The 17,744-nt window shown below is 38.0% G+C and overlaps 1 protein-coding gene across 4 annotated transcripts in view; it reads right to left on the bottom strand.

The window, feature by feature from the left end:
- LOC126851118 (mucin-17-like) overlaps positions 1–17,744 on the bottom strand; it is a 191,536-nt gene that overhangs the window by 165,442 nt on the left and 8,350 nt on the right. The window lies entirely within an intron of this gene.

Genomic DNA, 17,744 nt, shown 5'->3' with positions numbered 1-17,744 from the left:
GATTTTACAGACATATCACACCAGATTTGAAAACAAACGTTCCTTTCAATCAAAATATTATCGAATTTATTTTCATAACTCCTTAATTTTTGATATAATATTAAATTTCAAGTTAAAATTCTATTAAAATAAAGATTCCTCGAGCTTAAATAAAAAATAATAAAAATTTGCTGTTTTCATAAAGTTTATTTAGTTATTTTTTTTTTGTTTTTTTGTTACGAAGAAAAGTGATTAAATGAAAAATACATTTGCTCTTGGAGACATATTTTAGAATCACCCTATACGCTTTCCTCTGCCTCCTCCTCCTCGTTCTTCCGACTTCCTTTCCCTCCGCATTTCTCCGCAGCTCTAGCATTGTGGACCAATTGATACGCGGAGGTGCAGATCGAACCACTTTCCACGCTGGCTCATGCGTTATATCCCCGATGCAATTACCGGGAGTGCCATCTGTCACGCCGCTACACCCGCGGATATATCCGAATATCCGCCGGTTATAATGCGGCTCTTCGTGAAATTTACTCGCGAAAGACCAATCGCTCGAAATCGAATCGCGTTATCCGACAGCCGATAAAAAAAATCGGAAATATTTTCAGAGAAAGCGTGTCGAGCAAATACCCTCCGGCACTTTTGAGTCATTTTTTAAACAAACTTTTCCATAAAAATTTCGTGAGCATAAATGAATGAAAACTGAACTTGGAGAGTTCAATAAAATTGTTCAAAATTGCGTCATCACACAATTGTTCGTTATAGCTACATCAAAATAAAAATTTTCTTTTCGCTATCATAATAATATGCGTTTTTTAATTTTCATATTTCTTATAAAACGTTAAATATAATTTAAAATTATTGACACATATATATAGTAATTGAATGTACAAAAAAAAAAAAAATATGGATTTGACAATTGTAATTCTAGACCACTGAAATATTTAATTATATTGTGAATTAGACACATCATACAAAAATAATTGATGTAAATAGTTCTGAATTCGTTGTAAGTTCACGAGATTGCAAACGTTCCTATATCACATTGTTTTTTCGACCTTTGGCATCGTCCGTCCTTTACGTATATACGATTCGTAGATCCATTTATACGACTGCCGATGAAAAAGTCGGCGGGAGAGCGGTCGAGGAGAGAAGAAGAACTGGTAAAAAAACAGCCAAAGAAATAGAACCAGAGACGAACGGAAGAAGACAGACGAAGAAAAATCCTCCGCGCCACGCCCGCGGAAATAAAATCCGATACTCGTACGAGAAAGAGAAGTTTGTCGATATTCATTCGAATCAGTCTACTTTATTTGCCTCCGCGATTACTGTTTCGGATTTGACATGTTAATAAAATTGTTTTTCACGCTGCACATTTTCCTAGTGATCCAATAACTATACATTATTTTTCGCTTCACGCGATAATATTTGTATTTCATCTATCTTTATTTCTATTTTATTTTATTCGCTTCGTACCTTCGAATAATATTCAAACTGTATTTTGTAATAATTTTTTTAAAATAAAAAATTTTTTCTTCAGTTTTTATGTGCAACGCGTGCGCGGATGTGTTATTTCTGAAACGAGCGATTCAATCCTCGTCGTTTGTAAAACTTTGATGATGCGTTTTATTACAAAAAAATTCAATCATAGACACATATCAAACATGTATTATGCATTGAGTTATAATAGCTAGCGGTTTGATTGGAATGAATCGCTTCATCTGAAAGGAGATGGTGCGTCACGATGAGAAAATTCTCGACGACGTCTTCTCCCCGGGCCACTTCGATCGGCCATAGCCGGGGTTCGGAAAAGCAGCTGGCGGTGCGGCGGGCAGGAAAAACGGAATCCGAGCAGTCGTTCGTGTCCGCGCGCGCGCCACGCCCGCGGAAATAAAATTCGTTTCCCCACGAACGTACCGTGAGAACGAGAGAGAAAGGGAGAGAGAAGAACGCGGAAGAGGAGGAAGTGGCGGAGGCTGCGCTTGTTGATATTCATTTGGTACGTCACTTCTACCCGCTACAGCCTGCCGCCGGTATACTCGTCGCGCGCGCGGGGGCTGCCGGAAACGATTCCATGTTCCTCCCCCTTTCAGCCCCAAACCTCCATCGCCCTCTTCTCCACCGCCCTTCTCTATTCTGCACAACGAGCGCAGCCGTAATGCCGGCGGCCAATGCTCGCGAAAAGCTGACTCAGGCATCGCCGTATGGCCGGGCACGGTGCATCGATCGCCTTCTCCGCTGCACCACCACCACCTCCTCCTCCTCCTCCTCCACCCTCGCGAGAGAGAACCCACCCTCCTCTCCACATCCTCCCTTCAAACCCTGCCGCATCCCTCTTCCTCCTACCGCTTCTCCTCCTGCCTCTGTACCGCCCGCAACCCTCTTTTACTTGCACCTTGTGCCAGAGCGCGGCCGGGCTTTAGCCCCGTGAGCTGCGCCAGTATACCCGATTTAACGTTATTACGCCGACGATTTGCGCGACGCGACGCGATGCGATGCGATGCGATGCGATGGTTACGCGACCCGTACCGTGCCTCTGTCGCTGATTGGAATGCGCGAACGCGAACGATTCATTGGCTGCCGGGAATTATATCTCTCGCGCGCGCGTCGCGAATTTTATCCAAGATCGATCGCTAAGCATCTAATGCGTAGTCAATAACGCACCTGCGCTTCAGAAAAATGCACCGATAAAAAAAATATGCTTTGGTATTTTATTGCGACATAAATTGTAAAAAATGCGGTATATTATCTCAACTGTGGCATCTCGATATTACGCAGTTTTGCAATTCTATTTTCATATGCACACATAATATTTTATAACTTTGGATATTGTAACACTGTAGGGATCTACATTAAGTGCTGTGAATTGTCGCAACAATGGTTCATAATTAGGGCTCCTACAAAGCATGGGAAAGATTATATGTAATCATTCACATAACGATAAACAATCTCATTCCTTTTCTCGGCTGCAAGATTGGCGAAACGAAGCGAATATAATTATAATACACTTAAATACTTAACTATGAAGTATAACGAGGAGAGAAAGAGAACTAAACAAAGAGAGACTCAAATAGCATAAAGTAAGTAAATAAGTACACAGTCGTCGAAGTTTCAGCCGGATTATTGGCTTCGAGTTACCTCGAGCCCGCGATTATCGCGAGCTAAAAAGACGCAAGAAACCGGCGAAAACCATGGTCGTCGTGGCCGCCGAGACTTCGAAAGAGAAAAATGAGATAATGATGGTTGTAGATGACGTCGCGTACTCCGCTGCATGGTTATTTCATGCAAGTAGCGATAACATTTTCCTAGCATTTAGTTAATGGATTGACGTTTTCTCCGTCTCTCTTTCTCTCTTTTTCTTCTCTCTCATTTGCATCGCGTCGATGTACACGTGCACGAATTACACTGTTATAGGAATTTTAAAATGTCAATGCGAAAAAAACACGCGATGAGTGTTATTGCGCGAGCAAAAGTGCATCATTTGCCGCTTTTTTATCAGAAACAACCGAATCTTATATACAACTTATTTCCATTAAACTAATGATTTTTATTACTAAAAAGTAAACGTCAATCAAAATAATTAAAATAAAATAATATCGACGCAAAAAAAAAAATCAATTCAACATTCTCGATAAAGTTCGACAGATTTGCAGCATTTTGCATACATGACAGCATTAACTGCATTCGATATAATAGATATGTTCGAGCGACGTGCATCATGAGTCAGCCCGTGTACAGGTGGCATTTTCTAACGAGGAAAGACCAGCGCGCGTCGTATCGATCTGTGACATGACACATGTCTATCGTGCTAAACTGCGCCATTCCACGGCAATAAAGCGTCATTTATCGTAATTATCGCGACGAGACTGCGGAGATTGTTCTCGGAATGACAATATGTCATAAATTTCGACCAACTTTTCCGTCGCAATTTCCGTGATATTTATACGCACAAACGATGTTGTAACATTGCCATCCCCGTTTAAGTGCTTGCAATCGCTTTTGTATAGCGCGCACTAACGATCCGAGTATATGTCTACGACCGGCGTGTCTTCTATATAAAGAGCAGTTGTAATATAGTTGATAATACAAAATTGCAAGTTAGAGGCTATCACTGCAAACTAGAGCCACTTCATAAGATTTCGCGGTGCAAAGCGCGCTGCACACTATAATCTAACAGTTGCGTCACTCTTGCGTGTGGGCGCGAGCGCGGACGCGAATGTAAATCGCAAATCACGGCGCAAAGTGAACGCTGTCGCTGAGATGGAACGCAAAATCATAGCCAATTAATGCTGTAAACTCGGATATTCCATCTCTGATGGTGCAGAAAATTACTTTTCGGTCAGGAGCTAAGGTTAAATTAATTCGATAACCGGTTGCGCGCCGCGAAAGAAATCGAGCTAAAGTAAACCGATATAGATATCGTCGAACAATTAAAGTTGCGTGTGACGAAAGTCTCACAGGTAATGTCGAGGTCAATTATATATACTTTTTCTGCGATACGCACACGTGAAGATAGAGATGCGTGGACACCTAGACGTTAACCTTTCTTAATTAATCACGAGTCAACTGTATAGACACGTAGATAGGTTCCGGATATATAGTTCGTCCCGATGATACGAGCGTACAAGTTTGTTGAAATCGATACGCGCTCTCAGCGGCGGAGCGGAAAGATATGAATAAATGAAGACGCATATTATCCCGACGCGCACTCACGGATATAAACCCTCTCCGCAATGTCCAAATCCACGTACGCTTTTGCTCATAATCAATAGCATGTTGTTTCTCACTCAGCTATTACAGCTTTTTTTCTCTCACGACTGATACAAACAGATTCTCTCTCTCTCTCTCTCTCTTGTACGATATTTATTATCGCGCGATTAACTGCGCAATTTTAAACAAGAGAGAGAATTACTATATTAAAATAAATATTGTCGAAATAAATCTGTGTCTCGCGTTAAAATCTTGTTAGATAAATTCTATTAACAATTTTATAACAAAATAGATTCGTACTTATAATAATTATCGCGTAGTATAATGATCGATTTAAAACAAATTATGTTCTTATATCAGCGCCATGTTATCGAATTAAAGTCTAATTAATTAGAACTACTTCAAGATAATATAAGAAATAAAATAAAAACGACTGATCGTTCTATTTGCACATCTAACTGAGTAAAGAGAACATAAGAACGTAAAAAATTAATAGATGCTATAAATCACGATGTACAAGCTAACGATTCCGAAACGTTGAAACTTTTATGGATAGATAGGCACAATTAAATCGATAACATTAATACTCGTTATATAGAAACTCAACCTAGAAATGTGATATAGAACGTTATAAATATTTCAACCTGTTCCGAATGTGCAACGATGTATCACCTTGCATCCATCGATCGTTGGCGTTTATATCGTTTCCTATTAAATAAATAACATTATTGACGAGTAACCACACATAACGGCTAGAATGCGATTAAATTTAACGCGTAACAAATTGAAATTCAAAAAATTAAATAATATATATTTTTATAATTTATATTATACGGGGGCGCACGGGCGCCCACGTGAGGACATAAATAAATTTTTAATATAAATAGATAAAATATCTATTTTGAATATAAATAAAAACGTACGTATTATTTTGTAAGATATATGTAAACAGCATTATAAAAGTTGGCAAAAATACAATTCGCCATCGGCGAGTAAACAACGTTTCAAAACTTCGCTGTAATCGACACGAGAATGACAGAATTAACTCGCGCAAAAATCGACGGGTCACTCTGAAACTCGTGTTTTTTCAAATATTCCATTTGACGAACTCATCCATTTTTGTGTCCATTCCCGAGCGAACGTTCTCTCGCGCCGACTAATATAACGCATGTCGCCCGTGCCACGTCACGTTGCCAACATCGACGGGCTGCGATTTCACCGCCGATGAGTATTCGGATCACTGAACTTACAGGCAGCATTCAGCGCGAATGTATGGATGCGTGGATAAATGTGGATTCACGCGGTGGATGAGTGAAATAGAGAGAAAGAGAAAGAGAGAACGGATAGTTCACCTCTCGATCGTTGAAGGGAGAACCATCGTCGCATTTTAAACCGTCATTTAGAACGTTCTCTCGTTTGCATCGCCTCTACCTGCCTTCGAATAAAATCGCGTCTATTGTGCGAACACTGTGCGAGAAAGGAAGGAGAGCGAGCGCGAGAGGGCGAGAGCGCCCTTCTTCTTCGTGGCTGCCCCCGTTGCAACCCCCTCGTGAGACGCCTCGAAACACGGCGCCGAGACTCCGAGTCGCGCTTTTTTCGCTGCCTGCCTGCCAATCGATATTTCCGGTTCGCATAATTGCGACGCTTATTCAAGCTGCCGTTCAACCAGATCAATACTCGTACAACATGGATGAGTCATATATATATTACTTTGCTGATCTCAAGTAAAGACTCGAATTCTCTTTACATATAAATATTGCAGTCGCGTAAATTATAAAGCTTATCAAAATACCTCAATCATCAATAACATATAAATAGCTTTCCGATAATGATTTAATAAATATTCCGCGTTCGCAGTCAAAAGAATTACTCTAAAATTATTCTACTGTGTACACGAGATATTCGGATATATGTATATAGTAAAACAACTCTAGGCGGCTTTATCATTGTTTCCAGCAGAATTCGTTCTCAGAATCCGCGGCCACATTATTTCAAAAGCGAGGTCCTCGTGGGTAAGATACATAGTTGAAAGGATTAATGTCATAGTGAAATCTCGAGCGGCACTCTGGCTTCGGCGGAGAGTGGATGCCAGAGGCGAACACGAAAAACACTCGTATATTCTCGGTACGTTCTGTGTTTACGGGCTGTTAACTGCGTGCGACTGTCTCGAGTTACATCAATAAACACGTATATAGATGCGCGCGCACATGCAAGGGCGGAGAGAGAGAGAGAGAGAGAGAAGGAGAATTGGGGGAGAGGAACAGGAGAACGAGTGCCGGACGAGAAGCGGAATAGAGACCATTTATTATTATTCAACCGGCTTGTCTTACATTACATCGATAAATATTTATCGACGGCTTACGCATGCGTGCCCTCATGCGAAGCGAGATGCGCAACTAGGCGCATTAACATAATCGTCAATGCAGACACTAGGCGGGCAACTAAAGTCTGTTCCCTTCCCTTTCCCAACGAGAAATGGATTCGTACAGATTTATGAAACTCAAATTTCAGATTTATTATATTAAACCATCGTATCGATGTCTCGCGAAATAATGTCGTTCAAAAATAGTTGTCTGTTTTTTTAGTTATACATTCTTTTTACAATACACATCACTCGTCGCTCCATAATACTCCATAATAAAAAATAAAATGTATAAGTTATACGAGTTTAAGAAGTTATCATCCGCCTCTGTCCCTTTTAGCTCTTCTCGTTTCTCGATTTCATTTCGCGAAAGAGAAAGAGAGAGAGAAGGCACCTTCCCTTATTTCGAGATACCCGTACGAAGCCTCGGCGCAAGAGACTAATTGGATTTCGCTCCCTCGACACGCTAATGACCGTATTCCATTTCCGCGGCTCGAGGTAGTAGTCGGGCACGATGCATCTCCTCGCACGATCTTCCGGTGGTCGGTCGCGGCGGCATTCGAGCGAAAATCGCATTATCGTTGCGGTCAAAAGAATTCCGTTCCCAGCGCGAATGCTTAGTGCGAATATCAGAAAAAAAAGGGAAGAGAGAAAAAAATAGTCGCGTGCGTTCCACATATAAGAAAAACAAATGGATTCAAAGAATTTCGTCTTGCTTCCGTAATCTCGTCATCTTGATACGATTGAATCTACCGCCTATGTATAAATGTACGATACGACATACGATAAGTCATAATGAATAAATGGCTAAGTAGTATGTTGAAGATGATGCAACATGCATTGATAATTACCTCACGACCGAAACATGGGTCTATTTTTATAATTCAACGATAATTTATAATTCGGAATTTATTACAAATACAGATTAATTCATCTTCTAAAAAAATTAGTCAATAAAAATTATTTTCATACCTCTCATATATTTCAAATAATTAAAAAGACAATCATAAAAAATTATATGCATCTAATTATATATATATATATATATATATATATATATATATATATATATATTGACAAGACATAAATGTCATATTGTTGCATAGATTTATATTCAGCGTCTTGATCTTTCTCTTGTAATTTTATATACATTTTAGGCATATAAACAGGGATATAAACAAGTATACACTTATAAAACGATGCGCGTTTAGTCTTTCTTTTTCCAAATCGATACTATTCCTTGATCGCCCGTACATTCAATCGTGCAGATGCACATCAATTGCATCGTACGTGCATATTGTTCTTTCGGCAACATCGATCTCAGGAAACCAATAGTTACCGACATCGTGCATGAATCCGTTACCGTCCGTCAATCCTCGAGGTACAGTTGCAGAGATACAGATGCACTCAATTCGCACAATATGTAATATTTGTGCACAACCCAGAGGAATAAAAATATTTTGTACATAAAAATATTTATTTCTTTAAAGCATATAAAACCTATAAAGTCTAAAAACAAGTATCGAATATAATCATGAAATTAATGTATGAAATTAACCATGTATCTCTATATATTTTATATGCAATTGCTCGTAAAATATTCTAGTCCTTCTGCATTGAATTAATTTCGCAGGTCGCATCTCGGTCGCCGTGTAAAGCCGACTTTTAGAACGCCTCGCGCCTCGCTTTTAATTAACAAACACGCTCGATTGCGAATCCACGACCTCGCGACGGCGAGAATTTAATGACGACATTATTCCAAGTCCCGGCTCGCTCGCACTCGACGAAAAACATCGTGCCAAACAAGGTGCAAGAAGATGACAGACAGAGACGTGCGTTGCGTGTGACCTACATCGCCTGAATCACCGCGCTTTATCTATTTTTAAACGCGAATCTATATTGTATCTCTCGAGCGAGATATATACTCGGTGTGCGCAAATCGCGATGAATGACGTTATGAGCATGGTGAGGAAACGAGCGGTTCCGCTCGGCGGAAAACAAGGTATTTAAAGAGCGCTATTTCATAGAGATCCTCGTAACTTGTTGCAGGCGTGCAATCAGCCGATCTTATTAAAGACTGAGCGCGATACAATCGTAAAGCTTAAAGCGCGAAAAGGATGTAGCGCGTAAAATTCCAAGATAGTATTCTGTAATGCAGCACGTGTGTATATAAATTTCAAGTATCATCTGTATTATATGAAACATAGAAATAATATATTATAATAATTAATATATATTAATTATAATAATAATTGTTAGCGCGTAAGATAAGCAATTGATCAAACAAATATAACATCATTTAACGCGAAAGAGAAATCAACGGATAAAATTGTGAAATTATATTAAAAAGTTCACTTGAAACTAGCTAATAAATGTCTTTTTATGTTAAGTACTTGCTTCTTTTTTACAGCTTGACTTACGAGCCTAAAATGACTCGATATTTTCATCGAAAAATAATCAATCTGAAATTAATCGCGGAATGCGCAGTTATAAAAAAAAAAAAATAGTGAATAGTTTAGAGGAATGGGAACAGTGTATTTCGACACCGATCGATAAGATACCTCGATATTTATTACACAGTCGCAAAAATGTAATCCTCTATTGGTGTGGGCTGCCAGTTTCCAACGCGAGCAATGCGCACTTGGTCGACGAATGCAACGCGCGTCGAAGCGACGCATTTATTTTGTGGGATTGTGCGCGATTGTGTCCGCGCGCGGCACCGGAAAACGGACACGCGAAACAACACATACACATGCGCACATGTAAACGAAAACACGCGAACGAGAAACACCGCGAGTTTAAAAGCGCGGAAAAAAATCACAAACGCGATTGAACGTCGACGCCGGCCGACAAATTTTTCTCATCCGCGATAGGAACGATCGATTGTATGCGGCGGTTGCGATACGCGAGATTCGACGGCGGAAAACACAAAGCGGAAATCGGATTGTCTCGGTGTAGCATGCAGCGCGTAACGGCGAATGAATATGCCGATGCACATGGCATCGAAAACCTACTCTGGGAGAGCCGTGGGAAATGTACGCGATTCCCAACTTCACGTATTATTGAATACTTGGCACAGATTGCGGTGGAGAAATGCTGCTTTTCCGCTCTATGCGTGATCTTTATGTGCTCGCACTGCAGCCTGCGGTGACATTTAGTTTTAGGAATGCACGAGACAGCGCAACATCACATAATATATACGGCCGGGATGATATACCGTAAACAATGACGTGCGTTGAAATTCATCCTGATCCGGATTATCTTCTGTCTCTTCTGTCTCTTCGATCCATTGCTTATGAATCTTATGATTATATCGTGTTTATTATATCTGCGTTCTACTCCAAGTATTTATCAATGTCAAGAATATTAAAAAGATGAATATTGATTTCCCGGTATGAAAGTCAAATTGAATATATTGATGATTTTGTCACAAAATTCACTATCAATTTATATAAAAGTAAATTCACGTAAAAAATAATAATATTTATTAAAATACGCGTTATACAATAGTATTAAATCTATTTTCCCCGAATCTAGATTTTATTATACTCTCAATTTTTATACAAGAATTAATTCTCTCTATAACAATGAACGCGCAACATTGGCCGCGCGAGCGTGCGGGTTCCTATCGGGACGACCTTGCGCGCTCACCCCCGTATAAAAGCGATCCGCCTATTGATTACGCGCGGGAGGCGCGCACTTGCCAATTTATCCGTAGACAGAAAACGCGCCAGCGCGGTCTCTCGCCGCGTGTGTGACAATAGGAAAGCAGGAAACCCCATCCACCATCCTCCTCCTCCTCCTCCTCCTCCTCCTCCTTCTCTCCCCCTCCCCGATTCCATGCAATCAATGAGCTCTGGCGGCGGCGACGGCGCGACCAGCGCACGGATTAATCCGGCTTTACGACGTATTTTTTTCATCCCGGTTCTATCCCGCCCCCGTCTCGTCTCCCCTTTCGTTTCGAGCAAGCCGATACCCTACCTCGCCGTCTCTCTTTCTCTTTTCTCCTGATCTTTTTTTTCTCTTTCACCCCTGAGGCCTCCCCCGCATCAAAATACTGCGGAGAACGCATTAAGAGGCAAAGTCGGTCCGTTGCACCAATTACATTCGAGGTGATTGTCGTTTTCCCTTCTGGATTCCGAACGGCGCCGAACGAATGAATTCCACGGGATTTAAGCGACTTGTGGGATTCGGTAATACCTTCACTTGCGCTCTTTACATATCATTCAATAAGAATAAGAAATTATCATTTTATTTAAAAAAAGTTAGATCGAAGAGATAATTATCAAAAAAATGTGAAACCTTTACACACACATCTCTTTTTCTTGTACACACATATATTAAAAAAAAAAAAAAAAAAAAGCCAAATATTTTATGTTAATGTTGCTGCATGAATTAAATGATTGTTCGTGTTAGAAAGATATACTAATTATAACCATCACAGCGTTTATTCGACTTGTAGATATGTATGTACACGTTCGCGCCTTTAGAAACACAAAATTTTATGACGGAGAAGTGTTTCCAAGATATAACGTCGATGACATAATTATTCAAAATAATCGACAGTTCCAGATTAGTTTCGCTTTGAAAGTGTTCTTCTTAGTCAACTTTTGCGTGGCGGCAATAAACTTCTTATTGCTAAAAAATGTCGCGCGCGTCGAAAGTTTGAGAAAACTGTCGGAAAAAAAAAGCACGGCGGCCACCGACGAAGGCGAGAAGCCTCAAAGTTTTTAGCGAGGAACCAATAAGAACGGGGGGGTGGCGAAGTTTCACATAGTTATTCCGGGTTATTAAATAACGTTACTCGCCGTATACCTTCTTTGCCGATGCTTTCCCTCTAGTAAATAGCGACCACAAATAGACCAGAGAGAGAGAGAGAGAGAGAGAGAGAGAGAGAGAGAGAGGCAATAAAAAAGTAGCTACGACCAACATATCAACAACTCGCAATATATTTCTCTTTTTTATGGAGAACTTTCAACATGTTTTAGCATTACACCGTTAATATCGGTAGAATAAACTAAACGGAAGAAATGCCGACTTAATAGTAGAAACATTTCTCGCGAGAGCGATGATACGAATTTAAAGCAATATGCGCATAAAACTTTTTATCGCACGATAAATAACGATCGGAATCTTTGAATTAATTAGGCAACCGGTATTTTAGAATTTTTGCGGAAATTAGAGCGAGAACGCGAGTTCCGCTAAAAATAAAATTAATGCGATGCGATATAAGTATACAATCGTTTCTCGTGTTTGCCGTACTGCGGATGGCCGAAATATTAAAGGAGAAAGGCGGAGATATATTTTATGCGGCAATTGAGATCAAATTGAACTCTACCTGGGAGTAAAAGAAATCGAGGTACAGTTGCCTCTCGTTCGACTTTCACATTGGGCAATTCGATTACGAGTTATGAAAGCGATTTGTATGGTGAGCACTATATGTGTACATATATTCGGCACCGATGTGTAAAATAATTTCGCGCTGTGCCGTGAGGTTTTAATTTCGAGCAAATAAATTGACGCGCGCAATCGCATTGTTGTTGTTGTGGAAAACATATTCGAAAACTCAATTATATCTACATCTTACCGTAACAAAATAAATATGTATTTTATTCAGTGGTCTTTATCAAGGCTCATAGACCATTGAAAAAAGTAGCAAGAACTTTGTCTTATATAAAGTGCCTTATCGCGTCATTATATAAATATTTTTTTGAAATAATCTCAATTTATTTTCATAAATATTTAATTACTTTCATAAGTGTGAAACTAATCTTTGAATGTCTACAACGTAAAATCGATATACGATGTAGTATCTCTATATATTTAATAAAATGAAAAGAATTTTTATTTAAAGATGAAAACGGTAATTTGTTATCTATAAGCAGGCAATGATATATAAAAAAATATAATATGTCAAATCATTCTATTAACAGAAATGCCTTCTACGTCGTATTATCATAACTCATTATATCGTGACTCATAGTGTCAGGTGAGATAACTCGTTATAAATATAGAACTTAACATGCAAAGCACGCAAAACGTTATTTAGCATTTTGAAAAAACGTAGAATTTTAATCCAACTTATCATGCGACATATTACATCATTACAAAAAGTTTTGCTTTTATATATTTAATTTATTTAAGATTTTATCTTAAATAAATTAAATACATAAAAGCAAAACTTTTTTTAAGCAAAAGCGTTTAAAGTAAATTCTATGCTACTTATTGTTGTTAAATCTCCTTTTAAATATTCGACCATTGCACTCGTGAATATTTAATGCAGATTTGCGTCAGTAGCACATTTTCGACGGCGCGATAATTACGTTTCTCATTTCGTGCCACTATTAGCTCCACTTTTCACGCTGCGCTGACGCAAAGTGCTTCTTTTCTGAGAAAACAAATTAAAAAGATTGGCATCAGGGCAGCACTGTTGCCCAAGTTAATCGTAGGAGTAGGAAGCAAAATACGTCGTGCCTTATCGTGCGATAAGCGCACTCCAGACACACGCGGGGAGCTTTTATATATTGTGTGAGTTACATAAATTAAACGAAGCCCGTTAACATCGAAGAAACAAGGACAAGGTGCGGCTGCCACGTTGGCATAGCAATCGAGGAGTAGAGGAATAAATTTAAACGCATCTGTCTGGCACCTAAATGTGTCTCGCGAATTATTGCTCGGTTTGCGGAATACTCTCGACGTTAAAGAAGTGCCTGCATATGAATAAATAGGAAAGAAGATGGATCAAGATTTCTTGCTGCGACTCAAAATATTCTTCTTTCACAGCGCGATGTAGAAACACGCAATATACAAGCGAAATAACGGTAAATTTTTTATCGGGAGTGTGTTAAAAAAGTTTAATGCGTGTTTCATCGTCGTACCAAGAAAGAGAAGTGCGCCTTAAAATTAAACGTGCCTTCATTCCGGCTTCGCCTCTCGAGTGAGCCGTGAAAGTTTTATGAATCCGGCGAAATAGCCGGATTCTGCAAATGGTTCGAATGTAAAGAACCGTGCACAGGTGTGTATCTATATAAATAATCAAACAATATACATATATCATTGTTTAAAATTAATTCCGCGAAAACGCAGTTAAGAGCGATGATAATCTGCGATACGTATTATTCGCGGTCGGAGAATATTAATTTCCGGGATCGTGACGGGATCGAAATAATCCCTGTTGCACATCTGAGAATGAGAGTGAGAGAGAACAAGAGTTAAATCGATACGACATCACGGTGGCTATAAAGGGGTTTCTATCTTTCTTATGCCAGAATTAATACGCGCAAGGAACGTTCGGCGGCGATCCGCACAACGGAGCTACTTGCTCGCTCATTCAATGCGCTTACGTGGGTGGCTCGTTATCAGCACAAATTACCTTTGCTCCTACGCGCTTAATTTAGTTCCGACCGTGCAATAATAATGTTCGCATGACCCGCGAAATTGCCGTGGATCGATGATAGCGACAATTTAAGATCAAAATCGAGTTATGCCGACAGCGCGATCGCGATAAGACGTTTAATACGCCATTGTCTCCCTCTTCTTGTATACTATATAGCTCACAATAATATAACAGAGACCCATTGTAAAACATGGAGACATGCAATAATGTTATATTGCCTTCATTCGTGTCCTTCGTTTTAATTATTTTTAAAGATTAATTAATATGTAATATATTACATAAAGTATTTGACTTTATAATCCAAAACAACTTTTATAATTTGTATCGTTAATGAAAATTATTAAATACATGTTGCATAAAATTAAATACACTATGAATAATATTATTAATATATAAGCGCTTCAATATGCAATGTTCATGAACATTAAACATTAGAAAATTTATTCCAAAGAATTACCTATATATTTTTTTTTCCTTATTATTATTATAAAAAAGTCAGTTTTTTTTTAATCAATATTTTATAATAATATGCCTAAAAGCGCACAGTTATATTTATATTCCACCATAATAACATACATAATTAAAACATATAGTGATACATAAAAATTTAACAGAATAATAATACCGCATGGAAAATATTTTACGAGTAATCACAAACAAACATAGATTTTTCAAATGTTTAACGGAGGCTTATCAGAACAGTGCTTATATAGTGTGTCTTTGTTTAATCGCTACGAGACGCTATATATGGTACATATACTTCGAACACAACCAGGTGCGTATTCCCGATGCTATCGGCTCGGAAACACGCCACGCGGCGCCGTACTGCGTACAATCAGCACCGCAATAAATTATGTTCCGCGTGTGTTCTTCGCATAGATCTTCAACGACGGGAAACCAAAAAGAGATATAAGACGAGTCTGAAAAAGATGTCCGTCGACACATACGTGGGAAATCTCTGTCGAGATACCTCTGTCCAGAGGTAGAAAAAAAAACCCGAGAGAATAAAATATGTCATGTATGAAATAAATATACATGATGGAATCTAGCACCGGTATTTTGCAATATATTAACATTTAACTTTTAATTTGCCTTTTAAAACGCCAAAATCACAATTAAAAGAGTTATAAATTTATATAGGTTTTTATGTTTAAGATAAAAGAATCACAATCATCGCTGTTTTGATGAGTTATTAATTAAAATAACGATTAATCTTGATAGAATAATATTGATTTGATTATAGCAAAAAAAAAAAATCGGTTTTAACATTTGTGCAATAAGAATAATTTACGATTGAATTTAATTACAGCTCTGCAGCTGTTCGTCGACTGTTAATTTCTACCAGAATTTCGGAACAAGTGAAAACTATAATTAGCCCCCATTACTCAATACCGAATATGTTGAAAGTGATCCAAGGCCTCGACAAAAATACCGTGTCGGTCGGCAACTAAACGTTATTTCGCGACCGACAAATTGTAATTGACGCTGAATTAAAAGCACGCTGAATTTAAATCGCGAGAAATCTTCAACTATATATACTTGCACGCTGCGACGGCGTCAAAAATGATTACTCTACTTAATTTTATTAATATCTCAATTAAAAGCGGTTATTCCCGGACGAGTAGAAACTAATTTATCGCAACAAAAAAATCCAGCACTCTTCAAGCAACGGAAGCTGAGTGATTAAATGCCATAGGTGCTGATAAATAACAATTTCTTATTTGAATTTCTGTATATACCGTGCTAGTCACACATTTAGTTTATTTTAACAAAATATCAGAAATCATATCATTTAACAATTATGACCTTTCAATCACATTTATAAATGATTTACTACCTAGAATCAGTTTTTCTCTCTTTTCCCTTTATTGTATGTAGATTACTTCTTTTTAAAGATATCCTAAAAATCATATCCATATGTAACCTCTTCTCAAAATAATTTAAACCGGCTAATTTTTTTAATACGATTACTTATATATGATATAATAGAAAGAAACGTTAAAAAAAAATAATTTCTGCTCACAATCTCATACTCTTCAAAAAATTCTCAATATCATATAATCAGGCCAAAATCAGAGTAATCTGAATTAAGATTCCTCGCAGTGAGGCAATTTGTAGATTGTGTTGAAATTATGAGTCGCGGAAATTTCCATCGGCATGACCGGACGACCTCCACCATAGCTTCCCTACTCTGACACATCCGCGAAGTCGTAGAGCCAAGTCAAAAAGAATCAAAGAGAACGAATATAAGAGGGAAAAGAAGAGACAAGAAAGACGAAAGATATAAAAATAGAGGGAGAGAGAATGATTGGGATAAAATGGAAAGATGTTAACTTGGCATCCATGATAAAGAAAAGCCCTGCTAATGGCTGCTGTTTCTGATTTTTCCGATTGACAAGACCGCTCTTCTATAAAGACCATATTCTTTGAAGAATATATGATTCTTTTGCTACATTGATCCTGGTTCAATTTTCGTTAATTATCAGATGAAATCATAATTTCGAAAAATTGGTTGCACGATATTGATTGCACGATGAACATTAAAAAAAATGTTAGGGAAAATGTTGTTATCGATCAATCACAGAAAATGCTGCATTTTACACTAGAACTTGGACAGTGTCAGTTCTGTAAATCATCTGTAACATTATCGTTACGTTAACTGGCAACATACATTAATCAAACATGTTTGAAAAATAGTACAATTCTTGGCTGTGAATGCAGGTTTCATAAGATTTATATCTAAATCCGAGAGCAAATTCTTGGCTATCAATTTTATCGTAAAGAAAATTTAAATAGAAAAAAAATTCTAAGACATTGTCTAATCTTAATAAATCTCTTTTCTAATTAATTATTAATATGAGATAAATTTCCGAGATTTTTAAAACTTAAAAACAACATTAAAACACCATACTACTATATTTATTAGAACTTTTCGCACAAATAAAATGCATTGTTTGATAAGATTATTTTAATTTGATATGTTAATAAAAAAAGAATGATATATATATATATAATTAATATATATATATACACAAAAAAAATTGTTCTAAATCCTCATATGAGATAAACTCTTAAATGTTTTCAAGATAAATCTATACTATTTTTAAACACTAAGAAGCTATTATACGGCTTCAATTACTCCGCCAAGGCCATCTATTATACAAGGTATTATTGTGCCGAGATCCAATCTTTTATTGTTCTTAATCGTGGCAACCAGAACGTCGAAAGAGAGTAAATGATGTTACAAGATGGCGCAAGAAAAAATAATAGCCCGATCTGTGTCGGCATTAG

The sequence above is a fragment of the Cataglyphis hispanica genome, chromosome 7 (assembly GCF_021464435.1).
Source record: "Cataglyphis hispanica isolate Lineage 1 chromosome 7, ULB_Chis1_1.0, whole genome shotgun sequence".
NCBI lineage: Eukaryota > Metazoa > Arthropoda > Insecta > Hymenoptera > Formicidae > Cataglyphis > Cataglyphis hispanica.
The sequence above is the reverse complement of the archived record's forward strand: the minus strand, read 5'-3'. Positions and strand labels throughout refer to the sequence as shown.